We start from the raw sequence: 25,735 nt of genomic DNA, 5'->3' as shown, positions 1-25,735 counted from the left end.
TTCTTCCGGCAATGGGATCACAACTCTACGCAGGTTACCTACCTCGCTCCTCACTGTCCCCTACGCCTGAGAGAGGAAACGTGCTGGACCTCAGACTCGATGAGGAGACGGTAGAGTGTTCTCACTCATTTTGTTCAGAATTTCCAAGGAATGCATACAGGGGTGTCATCATCCATCCAAGCACGTGCTGGGACGCAGCAGTACACATCCAGGCACGCCATGCGGGTCTGCAGAGGAGCCATGACCTCGTTGTACTCCAGAACCCTGGGGAATCCACAGCCCTCAGGCCACTCTGCAAAGCAACAGTCAATCTACTCTTGAAGCCACTGGGCCCGTCTGAGGAAAACCTAATACCCAAAGGCACATTTTGGGGTGGGTGAACGCCTACCTTCCCGTGTTAACCACATCTACGCTCGGAAACGTGGGCCTGCCTCACTTTTTCCAGTTCTCCTCAGCACCTCCAGTCGTCAGCCCACGCAAACGTCCTCTTGTCTTTGCTGACGGCCAGCCTTGCCAAGCAACTGCACCTGAGATGTGGACAGAAATCATGCAGGATTCAGAAGTGAACGGGGGTCCTTAGGGAACATGATTTATACGAACATATACCTGGGCTGCAGCCCTGAACCTGCTTCACAAGGACCTCTATCCCTTACCAAGAACTGAAAGTGTGTCTGACAGCATGACTGCAGGAAGTTAGGCATGTACGTTGGCCTTTGTGTGTGAGGGTGTATGTGTGTGTTCCTGCGTGTGCACGTGCGTGACTATGACTACGCATGATGATGTGCTTGTGGGTTTCTGTGTGGGCCTCTGAATCCCTGTACTGGTCTTTGTGTGTCCTTGAGGCCTTCTGCAGTGACACTGAATAGTAAATGTCGCAGTTTATACACAATACCCTGACTTTGGACCACCCCACTGAATGGAGAAATACCCCTGCCAGCTTCCAGAGGCCATATGCTAACTTTGACCATTTGACCACCAGAGGCTGTTGAAATAGGCCACCGACTCCCGCTATCCCTCAGCCATGCCTTCTCACCAAAGCACAAAGTGTCGAGGAGATCTGCCTCCCAGCCGTGAGTGTCACATCTACATGGACCTAGAGACCTTGCTAGCTACTAGCACATCTGATGTGCACTTGGGGTCATTCCCAGCGCTTTTGGAAGCAAGGGAACCTCCCATGGATGGCGTTGACAATGACCTGCAGCTGGCAGCAGACAAAATGCAACCCGGTACCTCTCAAGGGTCTAATGGACTTCAGCCCAAGTGCGACTTCTCGCCAACTAGGCCAAATCACTTTCCGTGGACCTGTGGGAATGCCCACCATGGCAAGAGGTGGTCTTCAGTAACCATGACCCAGGTTCAAACCCCACGGTTAAAACTAGGCCACCTTTCCAGCCACATCTCGGCCAGCTCCCCTCTGGCAGGATTCAGAGCCCTGAATCCCGAGTAAATGCTCAAACACTTGGCAACCTTGTCCTCACTGCCCTCCTCCTGCCCACATGGCAACTGGACCCTACTAGAAGCCAGAGATAACATGCGAACACGGGGACACTGTACACCAGGGAAAACAGACCACAAGCATTTCTGCTTTGATGACACTGAACCCACACCATGCATCCTGTCACTTCTCCACTGCCACAGGGAAACTTCCGAGGACCTCACAGAGAAAAGCACTGTCCCCGAGGACCACAGACAAACTTCCAACGGAAGACCTCTGCCACATGAGGGGACCTGGAAGCCAGTAAGGGAAATGTGGCTGTCAAGGTCAGCGCACCTGGCATCACAACAGTGCGCCCATCTCTACCATGCCAACGGACTGCTTCGGATAAACCTCTGGCTGTTAGATAGGCCTCCGTACCTCATGGGCCGGCCGCGTCACGCCTTCCGGGAAAAACACTTTCGCTTTGCACATTCCCAAACTAGGGAACAAAGTGGCCAAAGGGCATGTTAGCATAACTCACCTACCCCCAGTAGGCCAGCACACACTCCTCAGCATATCGATCTTTTCTAGGTTACGCAAGACACCCTTTGGGAATCATTCTCCGGCAACGGGATCACAAGTCTGCACAGGTTACCTACCTCGTTGCATCCACATGAACCGCCAAAGCCATCCTCTCCATAGGCAGGTGATGCCAGCCCATCAAGTACATGACAAATCCTTGAGAAGCCGAGGCCAGAGCCTGCAACCCAATGATGACAGCCCATGCCACAACATCACATAGGACCTGTCCTTATCATGCCTTACCTTCCTGTCCAGACCATCAGCCACGACACAGGCTTAAATGCAGCACTCGGACCTCACCCCACTCCACGATGACCACGTGGCGAAAACACTGTGCTGGGAATTGCAATACAGGAGCTGACAAGCGCAACACCGAGGCCTAATCCATCAGCCCCCTTGCGCCGATGCCCAACGCCAGGCCCCACACACCCACTGCTCCAGCCTCACTGGCCACTCAAGAACTTCACCATGACAAACACAAAAACAGGGAGGGCCACAGGCCTGGCCTGAGGCTCCGGGCTCCAACCAGGGAAGCTTTCTCATTTTGGCTTCCAGAATCAACCCCCAAAGCGGCACGCACAAACCGTGACACTGGCCAAAACACACCTCCCAAGCTGCAAGCTCACTGCACCTACCTCAGCCCACACTCCGACTCTGAAGATCAGCAGGTGAGCCTGCCCCCTCACATTCCCTCAGCGGCCTTTCAGCAGGGACCTGGGATTCATAGACGACCCAGTTTATGTGCAGACACGGTCCACCCTCAGACAGAAACCCCTCCAATGCTGGAGCCCTAGGTGGTATTTGCATGCATGTCAGGAGGGGACGATGGCCCTTACTCCTAACTGTGCCCTACCCCCTAGAGAGGAAACGTGCTGGACCTCAGTATCGATGAGGAGATGGTAGAGTGTTCTCACTCATTTTGTTCAGATTTTCCAAGAAATGCATACAAGGGTGTCATCATCGATCCAAGCACATGCTGGGAAGCTGCAGAATATAACTGGGCAGGCTGCGAGGCTGTGTAGAGCAGCCATGACCCCGGTGTACTCCAAAACCCTGGGGAATCCACAGTCCTCAGGCCACTCAGCAAGAGCAACAGTCAATCCACTCTTGCAGCCACTGGGCCCATCTGAGGAAATCCTAATATCCAATGCACATCTTAGGGTGGGTGAATGCCTACCTTCCTGAGTTATCCACGGCCACGCTCACCAACACGCACCCGCCTCACTTTTTCGAGTTCTCCTTAGCACCTCCAGTCATCAGACCAGAGAGGTGGACAGAAATCTCTCAGGCTTCAGAATTGGACTGGGGTCCTCAGAGAACATTATTCATGTGAACATTTACCGGGGCGTGATCCTGGAAACTCCTTCCCAAGGACCTCTATCCCTTACGGAGGACTGATTGCGTGTCTGACAGCACGACTGTAGAAGTTAGGCACTTACATTAGCCGGTGTGTTTGAGGGTGTATGTGTGTGTTTGCACGTGTATGCACGTGTATGCACGAGGATGCGCTTGTGGGTTTCTATGTGTTCCTCTGAATCCGCGTCTTGGTCTCTGTGTGTCCCTGTTGCCCTCTGCAGAGAACCTGAACAGTAAAAGCCACAGCTTATACACAGCACCCTGGCTTTGGACCCCCCCACTAAATGGAGAAAACCCCTGTTAGCCTCAAGAGGCCGCATGTGAACTTTGACCCCCAGGGGCTGTTGAAATTGGCCATGGATCCCGCTCTCCCACAGTCACGCCTTGTGACCATAGCACAAAGACTCGACGAGATCTGCCTCCTGGCTGTGGGTGTGACATCTACGTGGACCTGGAGACCCTGCCAGCTAGTAGCACATCTGATGTGCACTTGGGGCCACTCCCAGTGCTTTTGGAAGCAAGGGAACCTCCCATTGATGGTGCCAACTCTGACGTGCAGCTGGCTATAGGCAAGATGCAGCCCGGCACCTCTCTAGGGGCTAATGGACTTCAGCCCAAGTGCTACTTCTTGTCATCTAGGGCAAATCACTTTCCATGGACCTGTGGGAATGCCCACCATGGGAAGTGGTGGGCTTCAGCAACCATGACCCAGGTTCGAACCCCACGGCAGAAGCTAGGTTACCTTTCCAGCCACGTCCCGGCCAGCTTCTAGCCGGCAGGGTTTGGAGCCCTGAATCCGAGGAAACGTTCAAACACTCAACAGCCTCATCCTCAGTGCCCTCCTCCTGCCCACAAGGCGACTCGACCCTACTGGAAGCCACAGACATCATGCGAACATGGGGACACTGTACACCAGGGAAGACAGACTGCAAGCATGTCTGATTTGACGACGCTGACCCCATCCCATGCATTCTGGCACTTCTCCACTGCCAAAGCGACACTAACAAGAACCTCACAGAGATCAAAGGCACTGTCCCCGAGGACCACAGACAGACTTCCAGTGGAAGACCTCTGCCAAGCAAGGGGAGCTGGAACCCTGCAAGGGCACAGTGAATACACCCCCCAAAGTGCCACGCCCAAAGTGGGAACCTGGCCAAAACACACCTCTCCAAGCCGCGAGCTCACTGGGCCTAGATCTGCACACACTCCTTCTCCTAAGACCAGCAGGAGAGCCTGCCATCTCACAATCCCTCACTGGCCTTTTACCAAGGACCTGGGATCATAGACTACCCAGCTACTGTGCAGACATAGTCGACCCTCAGACAGGATCCCCTCCAATGCTGGCACCCTGAGTGGTGTTTGCATGCGTGTCAGCAAGGGAACGTTGGCCCTCACTCCTAACTGTCCCCTACCCACAAGGGAGGCAACGGGCTGGACCTCAGTTTCGATGAGGAGATGGTAGAGCATTCTCACTTATTTTGTTCAGATTTACCAAGGAATGCATACGAGGGAGTCATCATCCATCCGAGCACGTGCTGGGACACTGCAGAATCCAACTGTGAGGCCGGGTGGCTCTGAAGAGGATCCAATGACCCCGGAGTACTCCAACAGCCTGGGGAATCCACAGCTCCCAGGCCACTCAGCAAGAAGAAGAGTGAATCCACGCTTGCAGTCACTGGGTCCATCCAAGGAAACCCTAATATCCAATAGCACACCTTGGGGTGGGGGGATGTCTACGGCCCTGAGAGATCCATGGCCAGGTTCAGCACCCTGGGACCATCCCACTTCTTTCGTGTCTCCCTCATACCTCCAGTCATCATATCACGCGAAGGTGTTCTTGTCTTAGCGGACGGCCAGCCTTGCTTGGCAACTCCACCTGAGAAGTGGACAGAAATCACACATGAGCTTCAGAATTGGATCCGGGTCCTCACAGAAGAAGATTCATGCCAATGTTTACCTGGTGGTAAGCCCTGCACCTGCTTCCAACTACCTCTTTCCCTTAGGGAGGACTGAATGCGTGTCTGATGGCAGGAGTGTAGGACATTAGTCACTTACGTTTGCCTGTATGTGTTTGTTCATTTGTATTTTTGTGTTTGTAGTGAAATGGCATTCCTTCTACACATCACCGTGGCCTGTGCCTTGTGAAATGCAAAGAATTCCCATGCACACTATGATTTGTGCTTCATGCCAGGATCTGCCGCCTAAGTCAAAATCTTCACATCTTCTTATTTTTCATTTTTCATACTTTTTATCCTATGTCATATTCTCCCATGAAAAGGTATCACTGCCCTTCCCAACACATAATTTGTACCTCTCACCTGATATGTTCATGGACTTTTAAAAACCCTTCAGCAATGTCCCTCACAGAGTTCCTTTTTAAAAATATTATCTTTTTTTTGCCAACAAACACATGAAAGGATGCTCAACATCGCTAATCAATAGAGAAATGCAAATCAAAACTACAATGAGATATCACCTCACACCAGTCAGAATGGCCATCATCAAAAAATTTATAAACAGCAAATGATGGCGAGGGTGTAGAGAAAAGAGAACCCTCCTGCACTGTTGGTGGGAATGTAAATTGATACAGCCACTATGGAGAACAGTATGGAGGTTCCTTAAAAAACTACAAATAGAACTACCATACGACCCAGCAATCCCACTGCTGGGCATACACCATGAGAAAACCATAATTCAAAAAGAGTCATGTACCAAAATGTTCATTGCAGCTCTATTTACAATAGCCAGGACATGGAAGCAACCTAAGTGTCCACTGACAGATGAATGGATAAAGAAGATGTGGCACATATACACAATGGAATATTACTCAGCCATAAAAAGAAATGAAATTGAGTTATTTGTAGTGAGGTGGATGGACCTAGAGTCTGTCATACAGAGTGAAGTAAGTCAGAAAGAGAAAAACAAATATTGTATGCTAATACATATATATTGAATCTAAAAAAAAATGGTTCTGAAGAAGCTAGGGGCAGGACAGGAATAAAGACACAGACATAGACAATGTACTTGAGGACGGGGGAGGGGTAATGGCAAGCTGGGATGAAGTGAGAGAGCGGCATGGACATATATACACTACCAAATGTAAAATAGATAGCTTGTGGGAAGCAGCCACATAGCACAGGGAGATCAGCTCAGTGCTTTGTGACCACCTACAGGGGTGGGATAGGGAGGGTGGGAAGGAGACGCAAGAGGGAGGAGATATGGGGGTATCTGTATAGCTGATTCACTTTGTTATAGAGCAGAAACTAACACACCATTGTAAACCAATTATACTCCAATAAAGATGTTAAAAAAATATATTATCTTTTTTTCTAAACATAACACCTTTGTGGAAAATATCTCCAATATTATGTGATCTTTTTCACATGTTTTAAAAAGATTATCCATAGACCTGTTTTTTATTATGAATCACCATATGTTATGCAACATATTTTATATTCCATTTCATGTTATTACAAAAGGTAAACTACCCTATTCACAGAAGGCAAAAAGAACAATAGCAATAAAATATCTTTTTCTCAAAAAGTTAAATGAAAAATTTATATACATTTTTCTTTACCAGTATTACTGTATTTTGTGATATAAGGATTTAATTTTACAGATAAACTGTAACCAGCAGAATCACAGGGGGTGATTTTCAAATTATATTTTTGGTAAAATCTTTCCTCCCGTACCATATAATCAGCTCTTTCAACTGAAGAAGAAAAGAAATAACTCCATTAAAATTGTTAAAATTATTTTAATAGACACTTCTCAAGTGAAGATACACAAGTGATTATAATCCTTCAAGATATGATGAACTTCATTAGTGACTGGTAAAATCAAAAGTGAAATGAGAATGACAGCACCAAATCTGACACATGAGGAACTCCAACACCTGTCCCTTCATAAACAATAACGAAAAAGTGGTAAATGCTTGCACTATCAACTTTTTTGGAAATCTACAAATTCACCAAGTAATAGCTGTCACTAGGCAATCTCTTAATCAAGAAACATAGTTCAATTTCTAAAATCCAGAAACTTTGGGCTGTTTAACTGACTCTAATCTCATGTCTTATTCCCCAACTCAGTGATATTATTGAGAATAACACCCCACATTCCTGGTTCTTGTAGTGGAAAGAGTCGGACTGACCTCATATCCAAAGAATTGTAATTTCTTTTAATTTATGATTTATGTTGGCTCCCTAAAACACTGGTTCAAAGACTTGCTTTTCTTTCTCCTAATTCAGAAGTCACTCAATGCTAGCAGCTAGATTGGTGGTAATTTGCATTGTTTGTCGCTGCTGCCTAATGCAACGGATTACAGTTGTAACAGAAAATAAATTAAACCAATACCTTATGAGGAAAGTTCAGGAATGAATTTTTTGTGTTTTTGAAGTAATGGCTATCAGGTGATTCCATGTGTTCCTCATAATCTATAAGGGCAGCACAGATGTAGAGTTATGTGCCTATTCAGGGAAAACTTGAGAAGGCCTAAGGTCTCCTCTGTGAGTGAACTTGAGGCTCTTAACAAGCAAAAATTGAGGCTAAGGGAAAGCTTAAAATGCCTGGCTAAGTGTTAAAGGCATATACTAACATACACAGAGAGACTTCTGAAACGCAGGGAAATTTTTTGTCTTCAGGATTTCTAAGGAAATCTTTGTCCAATTTTTAGCTGACCACAAATCTAATGAAGCAGTCTTCAGTGAACACATACCACAAACAACTTCAACAACAAAAAGCAACAACAGACAAACAGGGAAGGCACATCTGATTTCCAGAGTTGCCGCATTATGATATTCATAATGTCCAATTTTCAACATAAAAGTAATGGGCATTCAAGGAAACTATGAAGTATGTCCCACACACAGAGAAAAAAATATAAGAACAAGTAATAGAAACTCTCCCTGAAAAGCCAAGACATTGGACTCAAAGACAAATATTTTAAATCAGTTACTTTAAATGTGTTGAAAGAGCTAATGGAAAACATATTTAAGAACTAGATGAACCCCACAAGCACTGTCTCATGAAATAGGTGTATCAATAAAGAGACAGAAAGTTTTCAAACAAATCAAGTAGACATTCTGGAGCTGAAAAGCACAATAGCAAGTGTTGAAAAACTCACAGAAAGGGCCCCACAACAACTTGAGCTGAAAAAATAAAACTAACTTAAAGGTAAGTCAATTTAAATTATCCAATTATAGGAAGAGAAAATTTATTTTTTAATGGACATAGCCTAAAAGTCCTATGAGGCTACCATCCAGTGTACCAACATATGCATAATGAGAGTCACGAAAGAAGAAAGAAAGGAACAGAAACTATATTTCAAGTAATAATGGACAAAACTGCCCAAAGTTGATGAAAAGTGATAAACTACCTATACAAGCAGTCTAATGAACTCCATGTAGGATAAATTCAAACAGATTCATACTGAAACACATCATTATGAAACTGTTCAAATAGAAAGTCAAAGAGAGAACCTTGAAAGCAGCAATAAAGAAGGGACTCATCAGATAGAAGTGATCTTCAATAAAATAACAAGTGATTTTTCATCATACAACATGGGGTAAGAAGGCAGTAGGATGATAGTTTCAAAGTTATGCAATGAAAAGACATTCAACTAGGAATTCTTGATCTGACAATAATGCCTTACAAAAATGAAGGAGAAATTAAGACATTCTCAGACAACAAACACTGAGAATGTTCTTTGACAGCAGCCTTGCCCTACAACAAATGTCAAAGGGGGTCAAGCTGAAATGAATGGACCATATACAGTAACTTGAATCCACATCAAGAAATAAATAATATCAGTAAAGGTAACTTCACAAGCGAATATAAAAGCCAATATTAATATGTTTTTTGTAACTCCTCTCTTTTCCTATCATATGCTTGAATAACTGCATAAAACAAAAATTATCAGTCTGTGGTGATGAGTACATAAGTATAGAGACATAATTTGTGACAATGACAACACACAGGGGAAATGGAGCAATATGGAAGCAAAGATTTTATATACTATTGAAATTAAATTGGTATTAATTAGAACTAGATTGTTATAAATTAAGAAGTTAATTGTTACCCCTAGGGCAACCACTAAGAAAATAACTTAAAATATATATAGTAAAAACAACAAGGAAATAAAGAAGTTTAAATGGTGCACTCAACAATATCTACTTAACACAAAAAAAGCAATAATGAAGACCAAAAAACATGTAAGACACAGAAAACAATGAACAGCAAAATGGCAGTAGTCCTCCTTTATCAGTAATGACATTAAACAGAAATGGTATAAAATGTATAAGTGAAAGGCAGAGATTGGCAAAATGGATTTAAAAACATGATCCAACTGTACGTTATCTGCCAGAGACACACTTTACATTCAAAGAGACAAACTGGTTGAAAATTAGATCATGAAATAAATATTTCATATAAGTTGTAACCAAAATAGAGCTAGAGTGACTATACTAATATCAGACAAAATTTGTTTTCAAACAAAAATTGTTTCATGGGTCAATTAAACATTGATAAAAGAGTCAATCAATTAAGAAGATATGACAATCATAAACATTTACACACCTACCAACAGAGTCCCAAAATATCTGAAGCAAAATTGCACAGAATTGAAGAGAGAAACAGACATCTCTACAATACGTGGATACTTCAATGTCCTACTTTTAATAACCAATAGAAAAATTAGAAAGAAGATCATTCTGGAAATAGAGCACTTGAACAACACCATAAATCAACTACACCTAACGGACTTACGCAGAACACTCCACCTAAAAGCAGAAGATTACACATTTTTCTCAAGTGCATAAGGAACATTCTTCAGAATAGACCAGAAATAACACCCAAAATAAGTTTAAATAAATTTTAAAACATTGAAATCATACAAAGTATGTTCACTGACCACAATGGAATTAAATTAGAAATCGGTAACAGAAGGAATTTTAGAAGACTCATCACACACAAGTGGAGATTAAGAAACACATTCCTAATAAACAATGAATCAAATAAGATTCTCTCATTCTCAAGGTAAATTATTAAATTATTTGAGATCAATAAAAATTATCATACAACATTCCAAAACTTACGAGATGCCAAAAGCAGTACTTGAGGGGAAAATTTTATAGCTGTTAAAACTTACATTAAAAAATGAAGAAAGAGAGAGGGTGGGAGGGAGGGAGAAGCAAGAGGGAAGAGATATGGGAACATATGTATATGTATAACTGATTCACTTTGTTATAAAGCAGAAACTAACACACCATTGTAAAGCAATTATACCCCAATAAAGATGTTAAAAAAAAAATGAAGAAAGAGGGCTTTCCTGGTGGCGCAGTGGTTGAGAGTCCGCCTGCCGATGCAGGGGACACGGGTTCAGCCCCGGTCTGGGAAGATCCCACATGCCGCGGAGCGGCTGGGCCCATGAGCCATGGCCGCTGAGCCTGCACGTCCGGAGCCTGTGCTCCGCAATGGGAGAGGCCACAACAGTGAGAGGCCTGCGTACTGGAAAAAAAAAAAATGAAGAAAGATTTCAAGTCAATAATATAACCTTATACCTGAAGAAGGTAGAAGAAGAGAAACCCAAACATAAAGCAAGAAAAGGAAGAAAAAAAAAGATTAGCATAGAAAATAATAAAGATTAAAGATTGAAATAATCAATTGAATAGAAATTTAAAATCAATGAAACCAAAAACTGATTCTTTGAAAACTTCAACAAAATTCAGAAAGTTTTAGCTAAACTGACCAGAGGAAAAGAAAGAAGATTCAACTTACTAATGTCACAAATGGACACAGGCACATTATTACTGATTTCAAAGAAATGAAAAGGGTTATAAACAATACTATGAATAAGTGTATACCAACAAATTAAACAATCTAGATGTAATGGATGAATTCCAAAATACATAAAAACTATCAAAAATAACTCAAGAATAAATTGAAAATCCTAATAGACCTTGCTATGGTCTGAATTTTTGTGTCCCCCCAAAATTCATATTTAAAATTGCAACCCCCAAATGTTAACATAGTAGTAGGTAGGACCCTTGGGAAGTGTCTGGACCATAATGGTGGAGACCTGGTGAATGAAATTCCTTTCTTATAAAAGAGACCTCCACTAAACTCTTTTATTCCTTTCACCATGTGAAGATACAAGAAGTCTTCAACTCAGAACAGTGCCCTTACCCGAGCATACCAGCCCCCTGATTTCAACCATGTTGGTATTCCAGCATCCAAAACTTGAAAAATAAATTTCTATTGTTTATATGCTACCTGGTCAGTGGTGTCTTGTTATGATGGCCCAAATGGACCATTAATAAAAAAGTGACTGAGTCAGAAATTTAAAAAATAAAAATAAAAATAAAAAACCTACCAGCAAAGAAAAGTCTAGGACCATATGCTTCACTGGTGAATTCTACCAAACATTTAAGGAAGAATTGACATCAATACTTCTCAAACTCTTTCAAAAAATAGAGGAGGAAGAAACACTTCCAAACTCATATAATGAGGCCAACTTAACAGTGATACCAAAGCCAGACAAGGACATCACAAGGACCTCACAAACTAGTGAATGTAACAAAAAGAAGTAGACTCACAGATACAGAGAACAAAGTAGTGGTTACCATTGGGGAGAGGGAAGGGAGGGGATGAATTAGGTGTAGTGGATTAACAGGTACAAACTATTAGGTATAAAATAAGCTACAAGCTATATTGTACAACATGGGGAATATAAGCAATATTCTATAATAATTACAAATAGAGTACAACCTTTAAAAATTGTGAATCACTATATTTATACCTGTAACTTATATAATATTGTATATCAACTATACTTCAATTAAAAAAAAGAAGTGATGAGACAGGATATCATCTTGTTCCCAATCCTAGGAAAAAGTACTTCTTTTTTAAAACACCCTGGGTTGTAAATTTTTAATACTTGCCATTTACAGCATTAATACTCTATGTCAATTTAATTCTACACATTAAGACAGCAACCATGCACTATAAATCTACTTATATACTAACATGGATGAATAAACAATTATGTAATTTTAGGATCATATTTATTAGACCAAAATATGTTCTAGTGTTCCTGTCATTCATAATTATACTCAAATGTTTTTGAATGATAAGAGTTTCTACAGTTCATGTCAGTATCTGGTAGGGCTCTTTTCCTCCCTAATATTACAATTATTAATGTTCACGGCTATTTTATTAGTTGTTATTGAGTTCATTTGAATTACTTTGCTAGGTTCTGGAGAAGTGAAAACATATATTACAATACATAAATAAATAAATAAGTATAAAAATAACAAAAACAATTATTACTTCAAAGAATTTGCGACCATAACTTTGTCAAAAGAAAAACAGAGTTTACCCATTTCTAAAGTATTAAACACCAGGCCCTAGGTAACATAAAACCTGTGTAATCATGCCAAGGAATATACAAACCATTTTCCTTATTGATGGATGTTTCCATTTTAACAACAAATGATGATTAATTATTTACTATATGAAATTTCACTATCTCTACACTTGATTAACCCAACCCGATATCTTTTGTGAGATTAATGTACTATGGAAAATTGAATTTTTTTGTGTTTCAGAAAAATGAAGTACTTCAAGGTTCTTTATCATTTAAAATCTTCATGGCCTTACAAAGATCTCAGAAAGTTTAATATATAATTTTTCACATCAAAAAATGAAAAACACCTAATTAAAGTCAAATTCATCACTGAGAAGAGTAGCAATAATGACCCATAATGATCTTATGGATCTGACCAAAATGCTCTAACTATGATGATCTCAATCATGGGGTTAACATTCTGAAACCATAATTTGTTACAGAAACTCCCAAACACAGCTTAATTTCACCAAAGGATATTTCACTGCAATAAGAAAATGTATTAAAAAACCAATAATTTTCCAAGATTCTCCATTTGTCAATCCATCCAAAACTCAGATAAAATAAAATTTAAAATTTGGAAATGAGGGTAGAGGCAATCACCAAAGAAAAGGACACATCATGAAGATATAATCGAGTAAGCCATTGAACAGATGAACACAGAGACTTCAGGGTGTGGCACAGAGCACATGACATATGAATTTTAAAGGACTCAGGTATAGTTACTCACCCCTATTCTCTGAAGTGGAGGCCCTCATTTCAGCCCTTCTACCTCAAAAAAACATAAATAAACAACAACAACAAAAAAGAAAGATACAGTCTCAAAAAATACTCAACACTAAAAATAACAAACACACTAATACTGACTCCATGGTCAATATTTATTATAGGCATGCATGGTTCCCTTCTTTTAGCCCAACACTAATGAGTCTTTCAGTACCCATCACAGTTGCTTGACCCCTTCTTAATGCAACATTTCTTTTGTTTCCTCATTTATTACTCAAGAACATTTCCTTTAAACAACTTCTATCTACATCTCTGTTCAAAGTGAGCAAAATGAAGCAAGTCTTGGGTCACTTAGCATATATACAGTGAATATTGCATCATAAGATAGGATGCTAATAATGCCTTGCCCTGGGAGAAAGAAAAGACATGCGTGCAGCAGTATTATGTCGTCAATGAGGGGTCACCAAATAAAGCCAGGCTATGAGGGTCTTATTTGTCCTATTAGAGGGGCATTCATCTGGACCTCAGATTGACATCTGGAATGAGTCCCTCAGCATCCTCAGACAATTTTTCTCATCATCGATCCAGACAAGCACCCTCCCAACATATAAGCATTTCCATAGCCAGGCTTATTTTCTTCAGGCTTATCTACTGCGTTATGAATTAAAAACAGCACATATACTGTAGATATTTTGTTTAGTAGTTGAACAATGGAACCCTCATCTACACAGCACAGTAGGCACATACCATGGATTTTTTCGAATAAAATTAAATAAAATCTATTGAGAAAATACAAAAAATTAAGTCAACTAAAATTTCAAGGAGTAGTGGGGTAATATTTGTAAATGAGGTAGCAAATAAGTTTTGATTATCATAGAAATATGAGTAAAACATCTAAGTTCTGAAATGCTAGTAATAAAAAGTTAAATAAATATTTTGGCACATTTAAATTGCACTAAAAGATTATTTTCATACATAATAAAATGGTATAAAAAGGAAATCTATCAACGGTTCTTAAATGTTAACCAAGTTACTTCAAAGAGAGATTTTTATTTAATAAAGGAAAGAAACAATAATGAAGATTCCATTAACAAAGTAGGCATACCTATGGGGAAAAATCTATCATAAAAGCATGCTCCCTGAGCGCCTGAAAGAATGAGCTGACAGGACTTGAATTTCTCACATCACTGGCCAGAACACAGACCAAAACTTTCAATAGCACCCGAGTAGCTGCTCACCTTTCTTCCTTGAAGTATGATAACTTTCTAGCCTTTTACCTGCAGCAGAACATCACAAAGAATATAAATCAGATCAGGAAATACATGAAATTCATTTAAAAATCAACAACAATTGGTTCTATGTAATTATTTATTTTACAGGCATCCCCGCATGTCTAGTCCTCATCACACAAATCACGGTTCCTTGGTCCTTTATCACTTTTGTCTATTCATTTCTTCACTTATTTCCTCTCTGAATTCTTGACTCTGCAAATAGTCTGTAATCCTGTCTACAATACTATGCAAATTAGTGGCATAACAGTTTTTTTTTTTTTTTTTGCGGTACGCGGGCCTCTCGCTGTTGTGGCCTCTCCCATTGCGGAGCACAGGCTCCAGACGCGCAGGCTCAGCGGCCATGGCTCATGGGCCCAGCCGCTACGCGGCATGTGGGATCTTCCCGGACCAGGGCACGAACCCATGTCCCCTGCATCGGCAGGCGGACTCTCAACCACTGCGCCACCAGGGAAGCCCAATAACAGTTTTCTTTTTAAGTGAGAAATTCTAAAGTTGTATCCCACCAAATAAAGACTTTGTGAAAATGCTTTGTGATGGGTCAAATGAAAAGCACATGATAAAAAAAAATAAAAAAATAAATAAATAAAAAAAAAAAGCACATGATAAAGGCGTTGTTAGACCTATATTCTAGAAGTAAGATAAGAACTCTGAAAATCCATTACAAACAACCTGTAGAAATAAATGGAGCAATGGCAAGAACAGAAAAATATCAATAGATGAGACAGTTCAAAAGACAAATGGAAATTATTAAAAAAGAACCAAATGAAAAAAGACATTAGAGAGAGGTAAGATTGGCTTGTCTTTTCTCCACACAGAATGCAACTAAGAGTCCTAGGAGGAGTATACCTATAACCTAACAGAGGTCTCTGAAGGATAAAGGCCTGCAAGTAAACTGGGCAACTCAGAGTGCTAAGTAAAAGAAACTAGACCTTAGACGCTAAGTAATGTTTCATTCCATTTAAATGACATTTTGTAAAAGGCAAAACTACAGAAACAGTGATTGCAACAGTGATTGTGGAGTAGGAGGAGAAACACAAGGGGATTTAGGGGTAATGGAACCCCTCCACATCATGATTGTGGTGCTAGATATACTATTCTATACCTTTGTCAAAACCCACAGAACTGTACACAACAAAGGGTGTATTTTACTGTACATAAAATAAAAAGTATATAAGAGGTACAAATATAAAATTTTAAAAAGGCTGGGACAGGGACTTCCCTGGTGGTCCAGTGGTAAAGAATCCACCTTCCAATGCAGGGGACATGGGTTCAATCCCTGGTCGGGGAACTAAGATCCCACATACAGTGGGGCAAATAAGCTCGTGCGCCACAACTACTGAGCTCGCGCGCCGCAAACCACAGAGCCCACACGCTCTGGAGTCCACACGCTACACCTAGAGAAGAGAAAGCCAGCATGCCACAACTAGAGAGAAGCCTGCGCGCCGCAATGAAGAGCCCACGCGTTGCAACAAAAGAGCCCGCATTGCTCAAAAAAGATCCCACATGCTGCAACTAAGACCTGATGCAGTCAAATTAATTAATTAATTTAAAAATAGTTTTTTAAAAAAGAAGAAAGGCTGGACTGAACACTGGTCCTAGTATTCATGTACCCATTCCACACTCTCATATATTGAGCCTATATATTTGTTAGCAGGCACACACTCAAAGGAATACCATTTAATAAGGAACCAGATACTCAGATATCAAATGTTGAATACATGCAAAACTGGTAGAACTCAAAGCTACCCAAACTGTGAGCTAACACTAAAATGAGTTAGCTAACATCTTCCCTCACTTGCTTAGAATAGAAATACAGTACTGTTCAACAACAGTGATTTTGTCGCTCATTTTTTTCAGATTTTTCACAATGTATGAATATATGATCCAGACACATTCATTCAAAAGGGCACCTTTTGCTGGCTGCCTGTGAGAAAGGATAGACCCTGAAGACACCCAAGAAATAACAGTCATTCGTAACCCTGGAAACATACTGAACCACTTGATTTACACATGAAAATTGGAGATGACAATGAATAAGGGAGGCTACACCAGCTATTAAACCAATGAGAGAAAGTTTTTCATTTCAGTTCTTCATGAACATTATGAGTAAAATCAATACATTTCTGTGGCAAAATTCTACCAATCCGAATGATCCTACTGTCCTTGAATAATATTTAATTCACTTATTTGAGATACACTTTCTCCATCATAATTAATGTTGTAAGACAAGGAAATGCTTTGTATGCAAACCAACATTGATTCCATAACATTTAAAACAAAAACCATAAATGCAAAAATGCACAATAATAAAAAAATATATATACCCATTGAATCAACCAGGTATGAAGCAATGGGCTTCAATTGTGTTTATCTTGGTTTTTCAGTTTACTTAATTATTTCTACAGTAAGATTTTCCACCAATACTCAACAGGATATTCATGGTGCACAGAGTTGTACACCTTCAAATGAAACAAGTATGATCTTAACGTCCTGGTCAGACAACTCCTCAAAATGTTAAACATAGAGTTACCATATTCTCATCCCTAAAAGAACTAAATCTCTACACAGGTATTTATAGCAAGATTATTCAAAATAGCCAAAGAATAGAAATAACCCAAATAACCACTAACTGATGAATGAATAAGCAAAATGTGATATATCTATAAATGGAATATTACTCATCCATAAAAAGAAATGGAGTTCCAATACATGTCATAAGGTGGCTGAACCTTGAAAATATTATGCTAAGTGAATTGTGGGTAAAAAGACTTGTTCTATTGGAAATGGTTCAAATGCAGATACGGATAAGACTCATTGGTATCACAGTATTCATGCACTTATTCCACACTTTCATATTTCCTGAGCATGTATGTACACCTGAAGCCATACGCTTCAAGATATTCTTCTTTTTACATATTATTTTATACATTTTGACCTAATTTCAGACTTAAAGTCTTATAGCTGTAAATCAACTATACTTAAATAAATGTTTTAAAATGAATATTTTAAAAAGTATCCTGTTTCTCTTCAAATTTTATCCAATAAGTTCTACCACCTTTTGATGTTCCTGGTTGAAACAATTATTGAATATTATGATTATTGCCAAATGTTGAGTTCTTATATCCTGTCATGCTTATAATGTTCCTTGCAGCTTTCTGTAGTAAAGAACTTTACTTTCTACCCTATTCATTCATTCATGCATTCACATATTAGTTTGTTTTTTTTTTAACCTTTTTTTTTTTGTGCTGTACGTGGGCCTCTCACTGCTGTGGCCTCTCCCGTTGCGGAGCACAGGCTCCGGACATGCAGGCCCAGCGGCCATGGCTCACGGGCCTAGCCGCTCCACGGCATGTGGGATCTTCCCAGACCGGGGCACGAACCCGTGTCCCCTGCATCGGCAGGCGGACTCTCAACCACTGCGCCACCAGGGAAGCCCGATTCACATATTAGTTTAATAATATTATAAACATCTTAACATCATCAGTTTTATCATCCTTAAAGAGATTTACCAGGTCCAAACATCCCCAAATTGTACCAGTCAAAACCAAAGGGTGAACAGCTCAGTGTCCAGCAGTCCTCTTTGACAGATGCAGCCTTACCCATATATGACTGGTTTTTCCTTCTGTACTTATCTTCCTCCTTCAGTATTCTCAACGTTACAGAGCCCCAACTGTGCATATCTTATGTAGGTCCATTTCCCCTCAAGATACCAGAAGATAAAAAGGCAAAGTTAGAATAGTATAGCACATACCTTGCTATAAACCACCCAAATTTTTAAACATACCTTAGCCACTGCTATGGCACAGTCAGGCAAAACTTATGTCACAATTCACTCTGCTTATCATTCTGGCCAACATTTTAGCTACCAGATGAGAATTACTAATGAACCATACTTGTAAGACACAGTGTTGTCTTTAGAAAAGTGTTAGAATGAATACAGATAACTGGAGAAAATTGAATTGATTATGGAACACATATTCATATGAAGTAGATAGTTTATAATCCAGACCATATGGTCATAAAGTACAATTTGAAAAATATTCCAATAGGAGATTATGGCATTTGAATCTATATCGGTTGGGGATTATTTCTTCACTCCAAGATCTTTGGTCTTTTCCCTGCTATCTAAAGATCTTCATTGGTCCTTTCCCTGCTATCTACAGTATTTGTCTTGGTATTGCCTACCACCAAGTCTGATCCAAAGTTGATTTCTTCCATTTACTGATACTCCACTTACTGGCCATTTCTCTTTGGACTTTGATCTGTGCCCCATTCTCTAGCTATGAAATGGTTTCTGCTGAAGAACACTGTCCCATCACCTAAGCACTGGTGCCCCATATTTTTAGAGGTCATTCTGTGTAGATTTATACCACGTAATTTTCCACAAACCAATGTCCTATTCATCTTTTTCTCCTGTTCTGACAATATCTCAACACATACTTTTTAGCCTAAAGAACTAAACTTGAGAATTCTCATGGCTCTGACCTTAACAACACAGAGAAAACAAATATGACCTCAGAAATGTGCGTCTTTTCCCCAAACATGGGAAGATTTAGCAAAATATAACTATTTTTAATTATCATCTACCAAAGGCTGTGACACTGTGTGGGTTTTTTTAAGTTGTGAGTAACAGAATGACTTGTACAATCAAATTTAGTTTCAAACTCAGTCTCTATCTTCTTATCTTATAAAAAGGAATGAATATCTTAATCTGTTATTATGGTTATTATTAGCATTAAATGAGATAATCCATGAAAAAGTATTTATTTCAACATGTGGTAGTACACATACTAAGAATTCAATAATTGCTATATATAATTGAAATATATAGATTTGAAACTACACCACACACACACACACACACACACACACACACACACACACACACACACACACACACACACACACACACACACACACACAGAGGTAATAGTAAAATAATGACCCAAACTCACCATCAACAGTTTTTGAACATTCTTCCTGTAAAATTGGTTTATTGACCATATCCAAACAATCACATATATATATCATTTTATGTGAGTGAAATACAATATTAATGCCTCAAACATAGTTGATATTCAGTAATTTATGGACAAATGAACTTCTGAAAAACCTGAATGTTCTTATCAATTAATTTCAGTATACATTACCATATATAACTAAATACAATTCAATTAGATAAATGAATCATCATTAATTTACCTAGCATTATGACTTGATAAACAGATTACTTATCATTTTACAAGTATAACTTAGGCTGTCACGAGTACCCTTGAGTTTATATACACATTTGAACACTCCCTATTATATCTTATAGGTAAATTTCTAAAAATAAAATTGTTAGTCAAAATGTGCTAATTTCCATCTAATACATATTTTTCCACTGTCAATTGGAAAGACTGTAACACACAAGGAGTCCCAAATTCTCCAGACTTTGTTAACAAATGTGCCTGTTAATCTAATAGGTGAAAAAGTAACTGTTGATTTATTTTATTATTATAAATTATGTGTGTTTCTGTGTTTAAACACCCATGCATATATTTATTTCATTATATATGTATAATGATTGATAATTATTTAATATATATTTAATATTTCATTATAAAGATAGATATGGTTGAGTATATTTTTATGTGTTCTTGGCCATTCACAATACTTACCTTTTATGAACTGCTCATTTATGTGTTTTCCCACTTTTGTACTGGAATGTTTGTCTTTTTCTAATTGATTTGGGTGAGCCTTTCATAGAATATTAACACTAAACTGGTCATATATGTAAATATACAGGTACATTTTCAGTTGACTGCAGAATAAGCAATAGCCCAATTTAATTTTAAGTTAGTGCATTTTAGATACTTTTTCTCTCCTCTAAACCCTCCAATACAGATAACATGAAGAAAACTTGGAAAACACAGTTTAACTGGATTAAAGATTGTATCCATTAGCTATTTATACTGTTGAATCTTCCACATTTTTACAAACTAGGTCACATAACAGCCTTGGAAGATACAAATCTTATTCTGAGATGTTGAAACAATTACAAAAACTGTTCAAATGATGTCAAAATAGACTGAAGTCAATGCCTAAGGAGACTGGATACCACCAAGAAAACTGATAGATAACATTTTGACTTGAAACGTGCTGAAGGGGAAAAGAAGGCAGGCAAGATTTTGGACACAATCCTTGCGGACTTTATAAATGGAATGTGGGAGAAATATGCTCAACTTAAAAATATAATTTATTGGTTACAACTGGAAAGGGGTTCATATCATTCCAGTCACTTATACAGTTTTACATTGTTTAGGTTATGATGGCATGTAGTATTCATTTATAGCACTCTCTTATGAGTGAGATTTAGCAGAGGAACTAAAATAATTTTCATGAAAATAAAATAGGGAAATAATTTTCAGATCTTTTTACCATGTAGTGGGGTTCATCCGATTATTTTCCAGGTTCTGATTTAACCAATGCTCTAGTTCAGCATATGGTACTCAAGCCCACAGCCTGCTGTTGTAAATAAAGTATTACTGGAACACAGCCACACTCATTCAATGGCACATTGTGTTTAGCTGCTTTCACACTACAATAGAAGAGTAGATTAGCTGTAACAGAGTTCATAAATCCTAAAAAGCTGAAATCATTTGTTATTTGGCCTTTTACAGAAAAGGTTTACCAATCCATGGTCTAGTTTAAAGTAAACTGAGGTGATAGCTCCATGTAATTAAAACTGAGTTTTAAAATATGGAAGCATAGGTGGACTGAAAAGGCAGAGCTATCATATTTAGATGAAATTTTCTCACGTAAGCTGACACAGAATATAGGCAACTCTATTTTGATTTTTCAAATGTGAGCATAGTAGTAAGTCCAGAGTTCCTGCTAGATGGGTCCCTGAGTTACTGGTCCTCAGTCCTCATGTTCTCTTCTTGTTTTCTCCTCATACATCATCACTTCAGAGACCACTGTTATCACTGTCCTTTCACATGGGAGGTAAACCCCTTGTTTTTCTATTGCCATGCTCTTCTGCCTATTATACCTAATAAAGGCATGGATGGAGAGATAGATAAATTGATGATACACAAAAGATCGTTTATAAGATGGGTGACTGAACTTGAATGATAACTTATCTATTAAGTTAATAGGCAGATGATAGGTAGAGATATACAGATAAATACAGAAGATAAAGTGATAGACAGATAGATGATAAAGTAGAATGGGGCAGAAATTGAGAATCATTAACATAAGACATTACAACACCAAAGTGCTTCTCAAAACTGAGCACTTCTGCTTCCACAGAAACTTATTTATCTTATATGTCTATTGGAATATTATTTCTAAATTTCTCATAAGATCAAGGATGGTAGTATGTTTTGGTGACAATGTACATTGCAAAAACTACAACAGCTTCCTCTTTCCTGTATGATTGTCATGGAAGTTCACATGTGGGAAAAAAAAGTAAAGGAAAATGGAATTCTGGAAAAAAAAATGAAACAATCAAAAGCAAGACAGAGAAGAAGGGAAGAACAAAAAACAGAAGATAGACACTGATAAGGAGTACACACTTACAAAGAAAAAAACAATAAAAGTTGCCGCCTAAAGGCCAGTCTTCTAACTTAGCAGGCACTAGGGGCTGGCTGTGATCCTCCCCAGAGAATGGGGAAGTGGACACCACTCCTCCCCACTCCAGATGGCTCTAATTTCCTAGTATCTCCCTGGAATGGCCTTGTACACATGCCTACACCCAAGATTTCATAGCTTCTGCCCGAGAAATGGGTTAGCAGACCATCAGTCTTATAGTTAAAGGGGGTTCCATTCACAAGTTCCACAGGACCATAGAAAACAAAGGAGCAATTCCTAGCTGGCTATCCCCTAGGCTCAGTGAGAAGGAGAAAGCAAAATTACCCATCTCCCAATTGTTCCCTGAAAGAGCTTTACCTGCATACTGTAAAAGATGGAAAGTTATACTTTATTCTTGGATTGGAAGAATTAATATTGTTAAAATGACCATAATACCCAAGACAATCAGCAGATACAATGCAATCCCTATCAAACTACCAATGGCATTTTTCACAAAACTAGAATAATTTTAAAATTTGTACGGAAAAACAAACAAACCCAAATAGCTGAAACAATCTGGAGAAGAAGAACAGAGCTGACACAGAGGGATGATCATATGAGGACACAGGGGGAAGGCAGCCATCTGCAAGCCAAGGAGAGGGGCCTCAGAATGAAACTAGTCCTGCCCACACCTGGATCTTGGACTTTCAGCCTCCAGAAATGAATAGAGACACATGCACCATGAATCCAAAGAGAAGGCTGGAAAAGAAAGGTCGAGATACATCAGAAATACATTTACACGTGGAACACCCAAAAAACACCTACTGAATGCTAGCAGAAGACCTCAGACCTCCCAAAAGTCAAGAAACTCCCCATGTACCTGGGTAGGGCAAAAGAAAAAAGATTAAACAGAGACAAAAGAACAGAGACGGGACCTGCACCAGTGGGAGGGAGCCGTGAAGGAGGAAAGGTTTCCACACACTAGAAGGCCCTTCGCGGGCAGAGGCTGCAGGTGGCGGAGGGGGGGAGCTTCGGGGCCACGGAGGAGACCACAGCAACAGGGGTGTAGAGGGCAAAGCAGAGAGATTTCCGCAAATAAGATCGGTGCCGACCAGCACTCACCAGCCTTGCCTGCTCACCAGCCGGGGCGGGCGGGGCTGGGAGCTGAGGGTCGGGCTTCGGTGGGAGCGCAGGGAGAGGATTGGTGGCGTGAACACAGCCTGAAGGGGTTAGCGCACGACGGCTAGCAGGGAGGGAGTCTGGGAAAAGGTCTGGAGCTGCCGAAGACGCAAGAGACTTTTTCTTCCCTATTTGTTTCCTGGTGCGCGAGGAGAGGGGTTTAAGAGCGCTGCTTAAAGGTACTCCAGAGATGGGCGCGAGCCGTGGCTAAAAACGCGAACCCCAGAGACGGGCGCGAGCTGCGGCTAAAAATGCAGACCCCAGAGAGGGGTGCGAGCCGCGGCTAAAAGCATGGACCTTTACAGACAAGCAAAAGCTAAGAGAGTTCAGCACCACCAAACCAGCTTTACAACAAATGTTAAAGGATCTTCTCTAGGCAAGAAACACAAGAATAGGAAATCAACTATAATAACAATTAATAAACAATTAAGAAAATGGGAAGAGGAACATACATATCGATAATTACCTTAAATGTAAATGGATTAAATGCTCCCACCAAAAGACACAGACTAGCTATATAGATATATAGAATGGACATAAAAACAAGACCCATATATATACTGTCTACGAGAGACCCACTTCAGACCTCGAGACACATACAGACTGAAAGTGAGGGGATGGAAAAAAGATATTCCATGCAAATGGAAACCAAAGGAAAGCTGGAGTAGCAATTCTCATATCACACAAAATAGACATTAAAATAAAGACTATTAGAAGAGACAAAGAAGGACACTATATAATGATCAAGGAATCGATCCAAGAAGAAAATATAACAATTGTAAATATTTATGCACCCAACATAGCAGCACCTCAATACATAAGGCAAATAGTAACAGCCATAAAAGGGGAAACCAAAAATAATAATAATAAAGTAAAAAAAAAAGGGAAATCAAGAGTAACACATTCATAGTAGGGGACTTTAACAAGCCCACTTTCACCAATGGACAGATCATCCAAAATGAAAATAAATAAGGAAACACAAGCTTTAAATGATACATTAAAAAAGATGCACTTAATTTATAGGACATTCCATCCAAAAAGAACAGAATACACATTTTTCTCAAGTGCTCATGGATCATTCTCCAGGACAGATCATATCTTGGGTCACAAATCAAGCCTTGGTAAATTTAAGAAAACTGAAATTGTATCAGGTATCTTTTCCAACCACAATGCTATGAGGCTATATATTACAGAAAAGGATCTGTAAAAAATACAAACACATGGAAGCTAAACAATACACTACTTAATAACGAAGTGATCACTGAAGAACTCAAAGAGGAAATCAAAAAATACCTAGAAACAAATGACAATGGAGACACGACAACCCAAAACCTATGGGATGCAGCAAAAGCAGTTCTAAGAGGGAAGTTTATAGCGATACAATCCTACCTTAAGAAACAGGAAACATCTCGAATAAACAACATAAGCTTGCACCTAAAGCAATTAGAGAAAGAAGAACAACAACAAAAAAAAAACAAAGTTAGCAGAAGGAAAGAAATCATAAAAATCATATGAGAAATAAATGAAAAATAAATGAAGGAAACAATAGCCAAGATCAATAAAACTAAAAGCTGTTCTTTGAGAAGATAAACAAAATTAATAAACCATTAGCCAGACTCATCAAGAAAAAAAGGGAAAAGACTCAGATCAATAGAATTAGAAATGAAAACGGAGAAGTAACAACTGACACTGGAGAAATACAAAAGATCATGAGAGATTACTACAAGCAACTCTATGGCAATAAAATGGACAACCTGGAAGAAATGGACAAATTCTTAGAAATGCACAACCTGCCAAGACTGAATCAGGAAGATATAGAAAATATAAACAGACCAATCACAAGCACTGGAATTGAAACTGTGATTAAAAATCTTCCAACAGGGGCTTCCCTGGTGGTGCAGCAGTTGAGAGTCTGCCTGCCGATGCACGGGACACGGGTTCGTGCCCCGGTCCGGGAAGATCCCACATGCCACGGAGCGTGGGCCCATGAGCCATGGCCGCTGAGCCTGCGCGTCCAGAGCCTGTGCTCCATGACGGGACAGGCCACAGCAGTGAGAGGCCCGGGTACCGCAAAAAAAAAAAAAAAATCTTCCAACAAACAAAAGCCCAGGACCAGACGGCTTCACAGGTGAATTCTATCAAACATTTAGTGAAGAGCTAACATCTATCCTTCTCAGACTCTTCCAAAATATAGCAGAGGGAGGAACACTCCCAAACTTATTCTACGAG

The 25,735-nt window shown here is 39.8% G+C and overlaps 4 non-coding genes across 4 annotated transcripts; all 4 read right to left on the bottom strand.

The window, feature by feature from the left end:
• Positions 1–85: 85 nt before the first annotated feature.
• LOC132505658 (small nucleolar RNA SNORD116) lies at positions 86–178 on the bottom strand. Its single transcript, XR_009535481.1, has one exon. It is a non-coding gene; the product is annotated as a small nucleolar RNA SNORD116 (small nucleolar RNA).
• Positions 179–2,873: 2,695 nt separating this feature from the next.
• Positions 2,874–2,966, bottom strand: LOC132505610 (small nucleolar RNA SNORD116). Its single transcript, XR_009535465.1, has one exon. It is a non-coding gene; the product is annotated as a small nucleolar RNA SNORD116 (small nucleolar RNA).
• Positions 2,967–4,788: 1,822 nt separating this feature from the next.
• On the bottom strand, positions 4,789–4,881 carry LOC132505835 (small nucleolar RNA SNORD116). The gene has a single exon (XR_009535553.1). It is a non-coding gene; the product is annotated as a small nucleolar RNA SNORD116 (small nucleolar RNA).
• Positions 4,882–14,000: 9,119 nt separating this feature from the next.
• Positions 14,001–14,067, bottom strand: LOC132506397 (small nucleolar RNA SNORD109A). Its single transcript, XR_009535819.1, has one exon. It is a non-coding gene; the product is annotated as a small nucleolar RNA SNORD109A (small nucleolar RNA).
• Between the last annotated feature and the right edge of the window lie 11,668 nt (positions 14,068–25,735).

Source organism: Lagenorhynchus albirostris, chromosome 1 (genome assembly GCF_949774975.1).
Source record: "Lagenorhynchus albirostris chromosome 1, mLagAlb1.1, whole genome shotgun sequence".
NCBI classification, from domain to species: domain Eukaryota; kingdom Metazoa; phylum Chordata; class Mammalia; order Artiodactyla; family Delphinidae; genus Lagenorhynchus; species Lagenorhynchus albirostris.
This window is presented reverse-complemented; position numbering and strand designations above follow the sequence as displayed.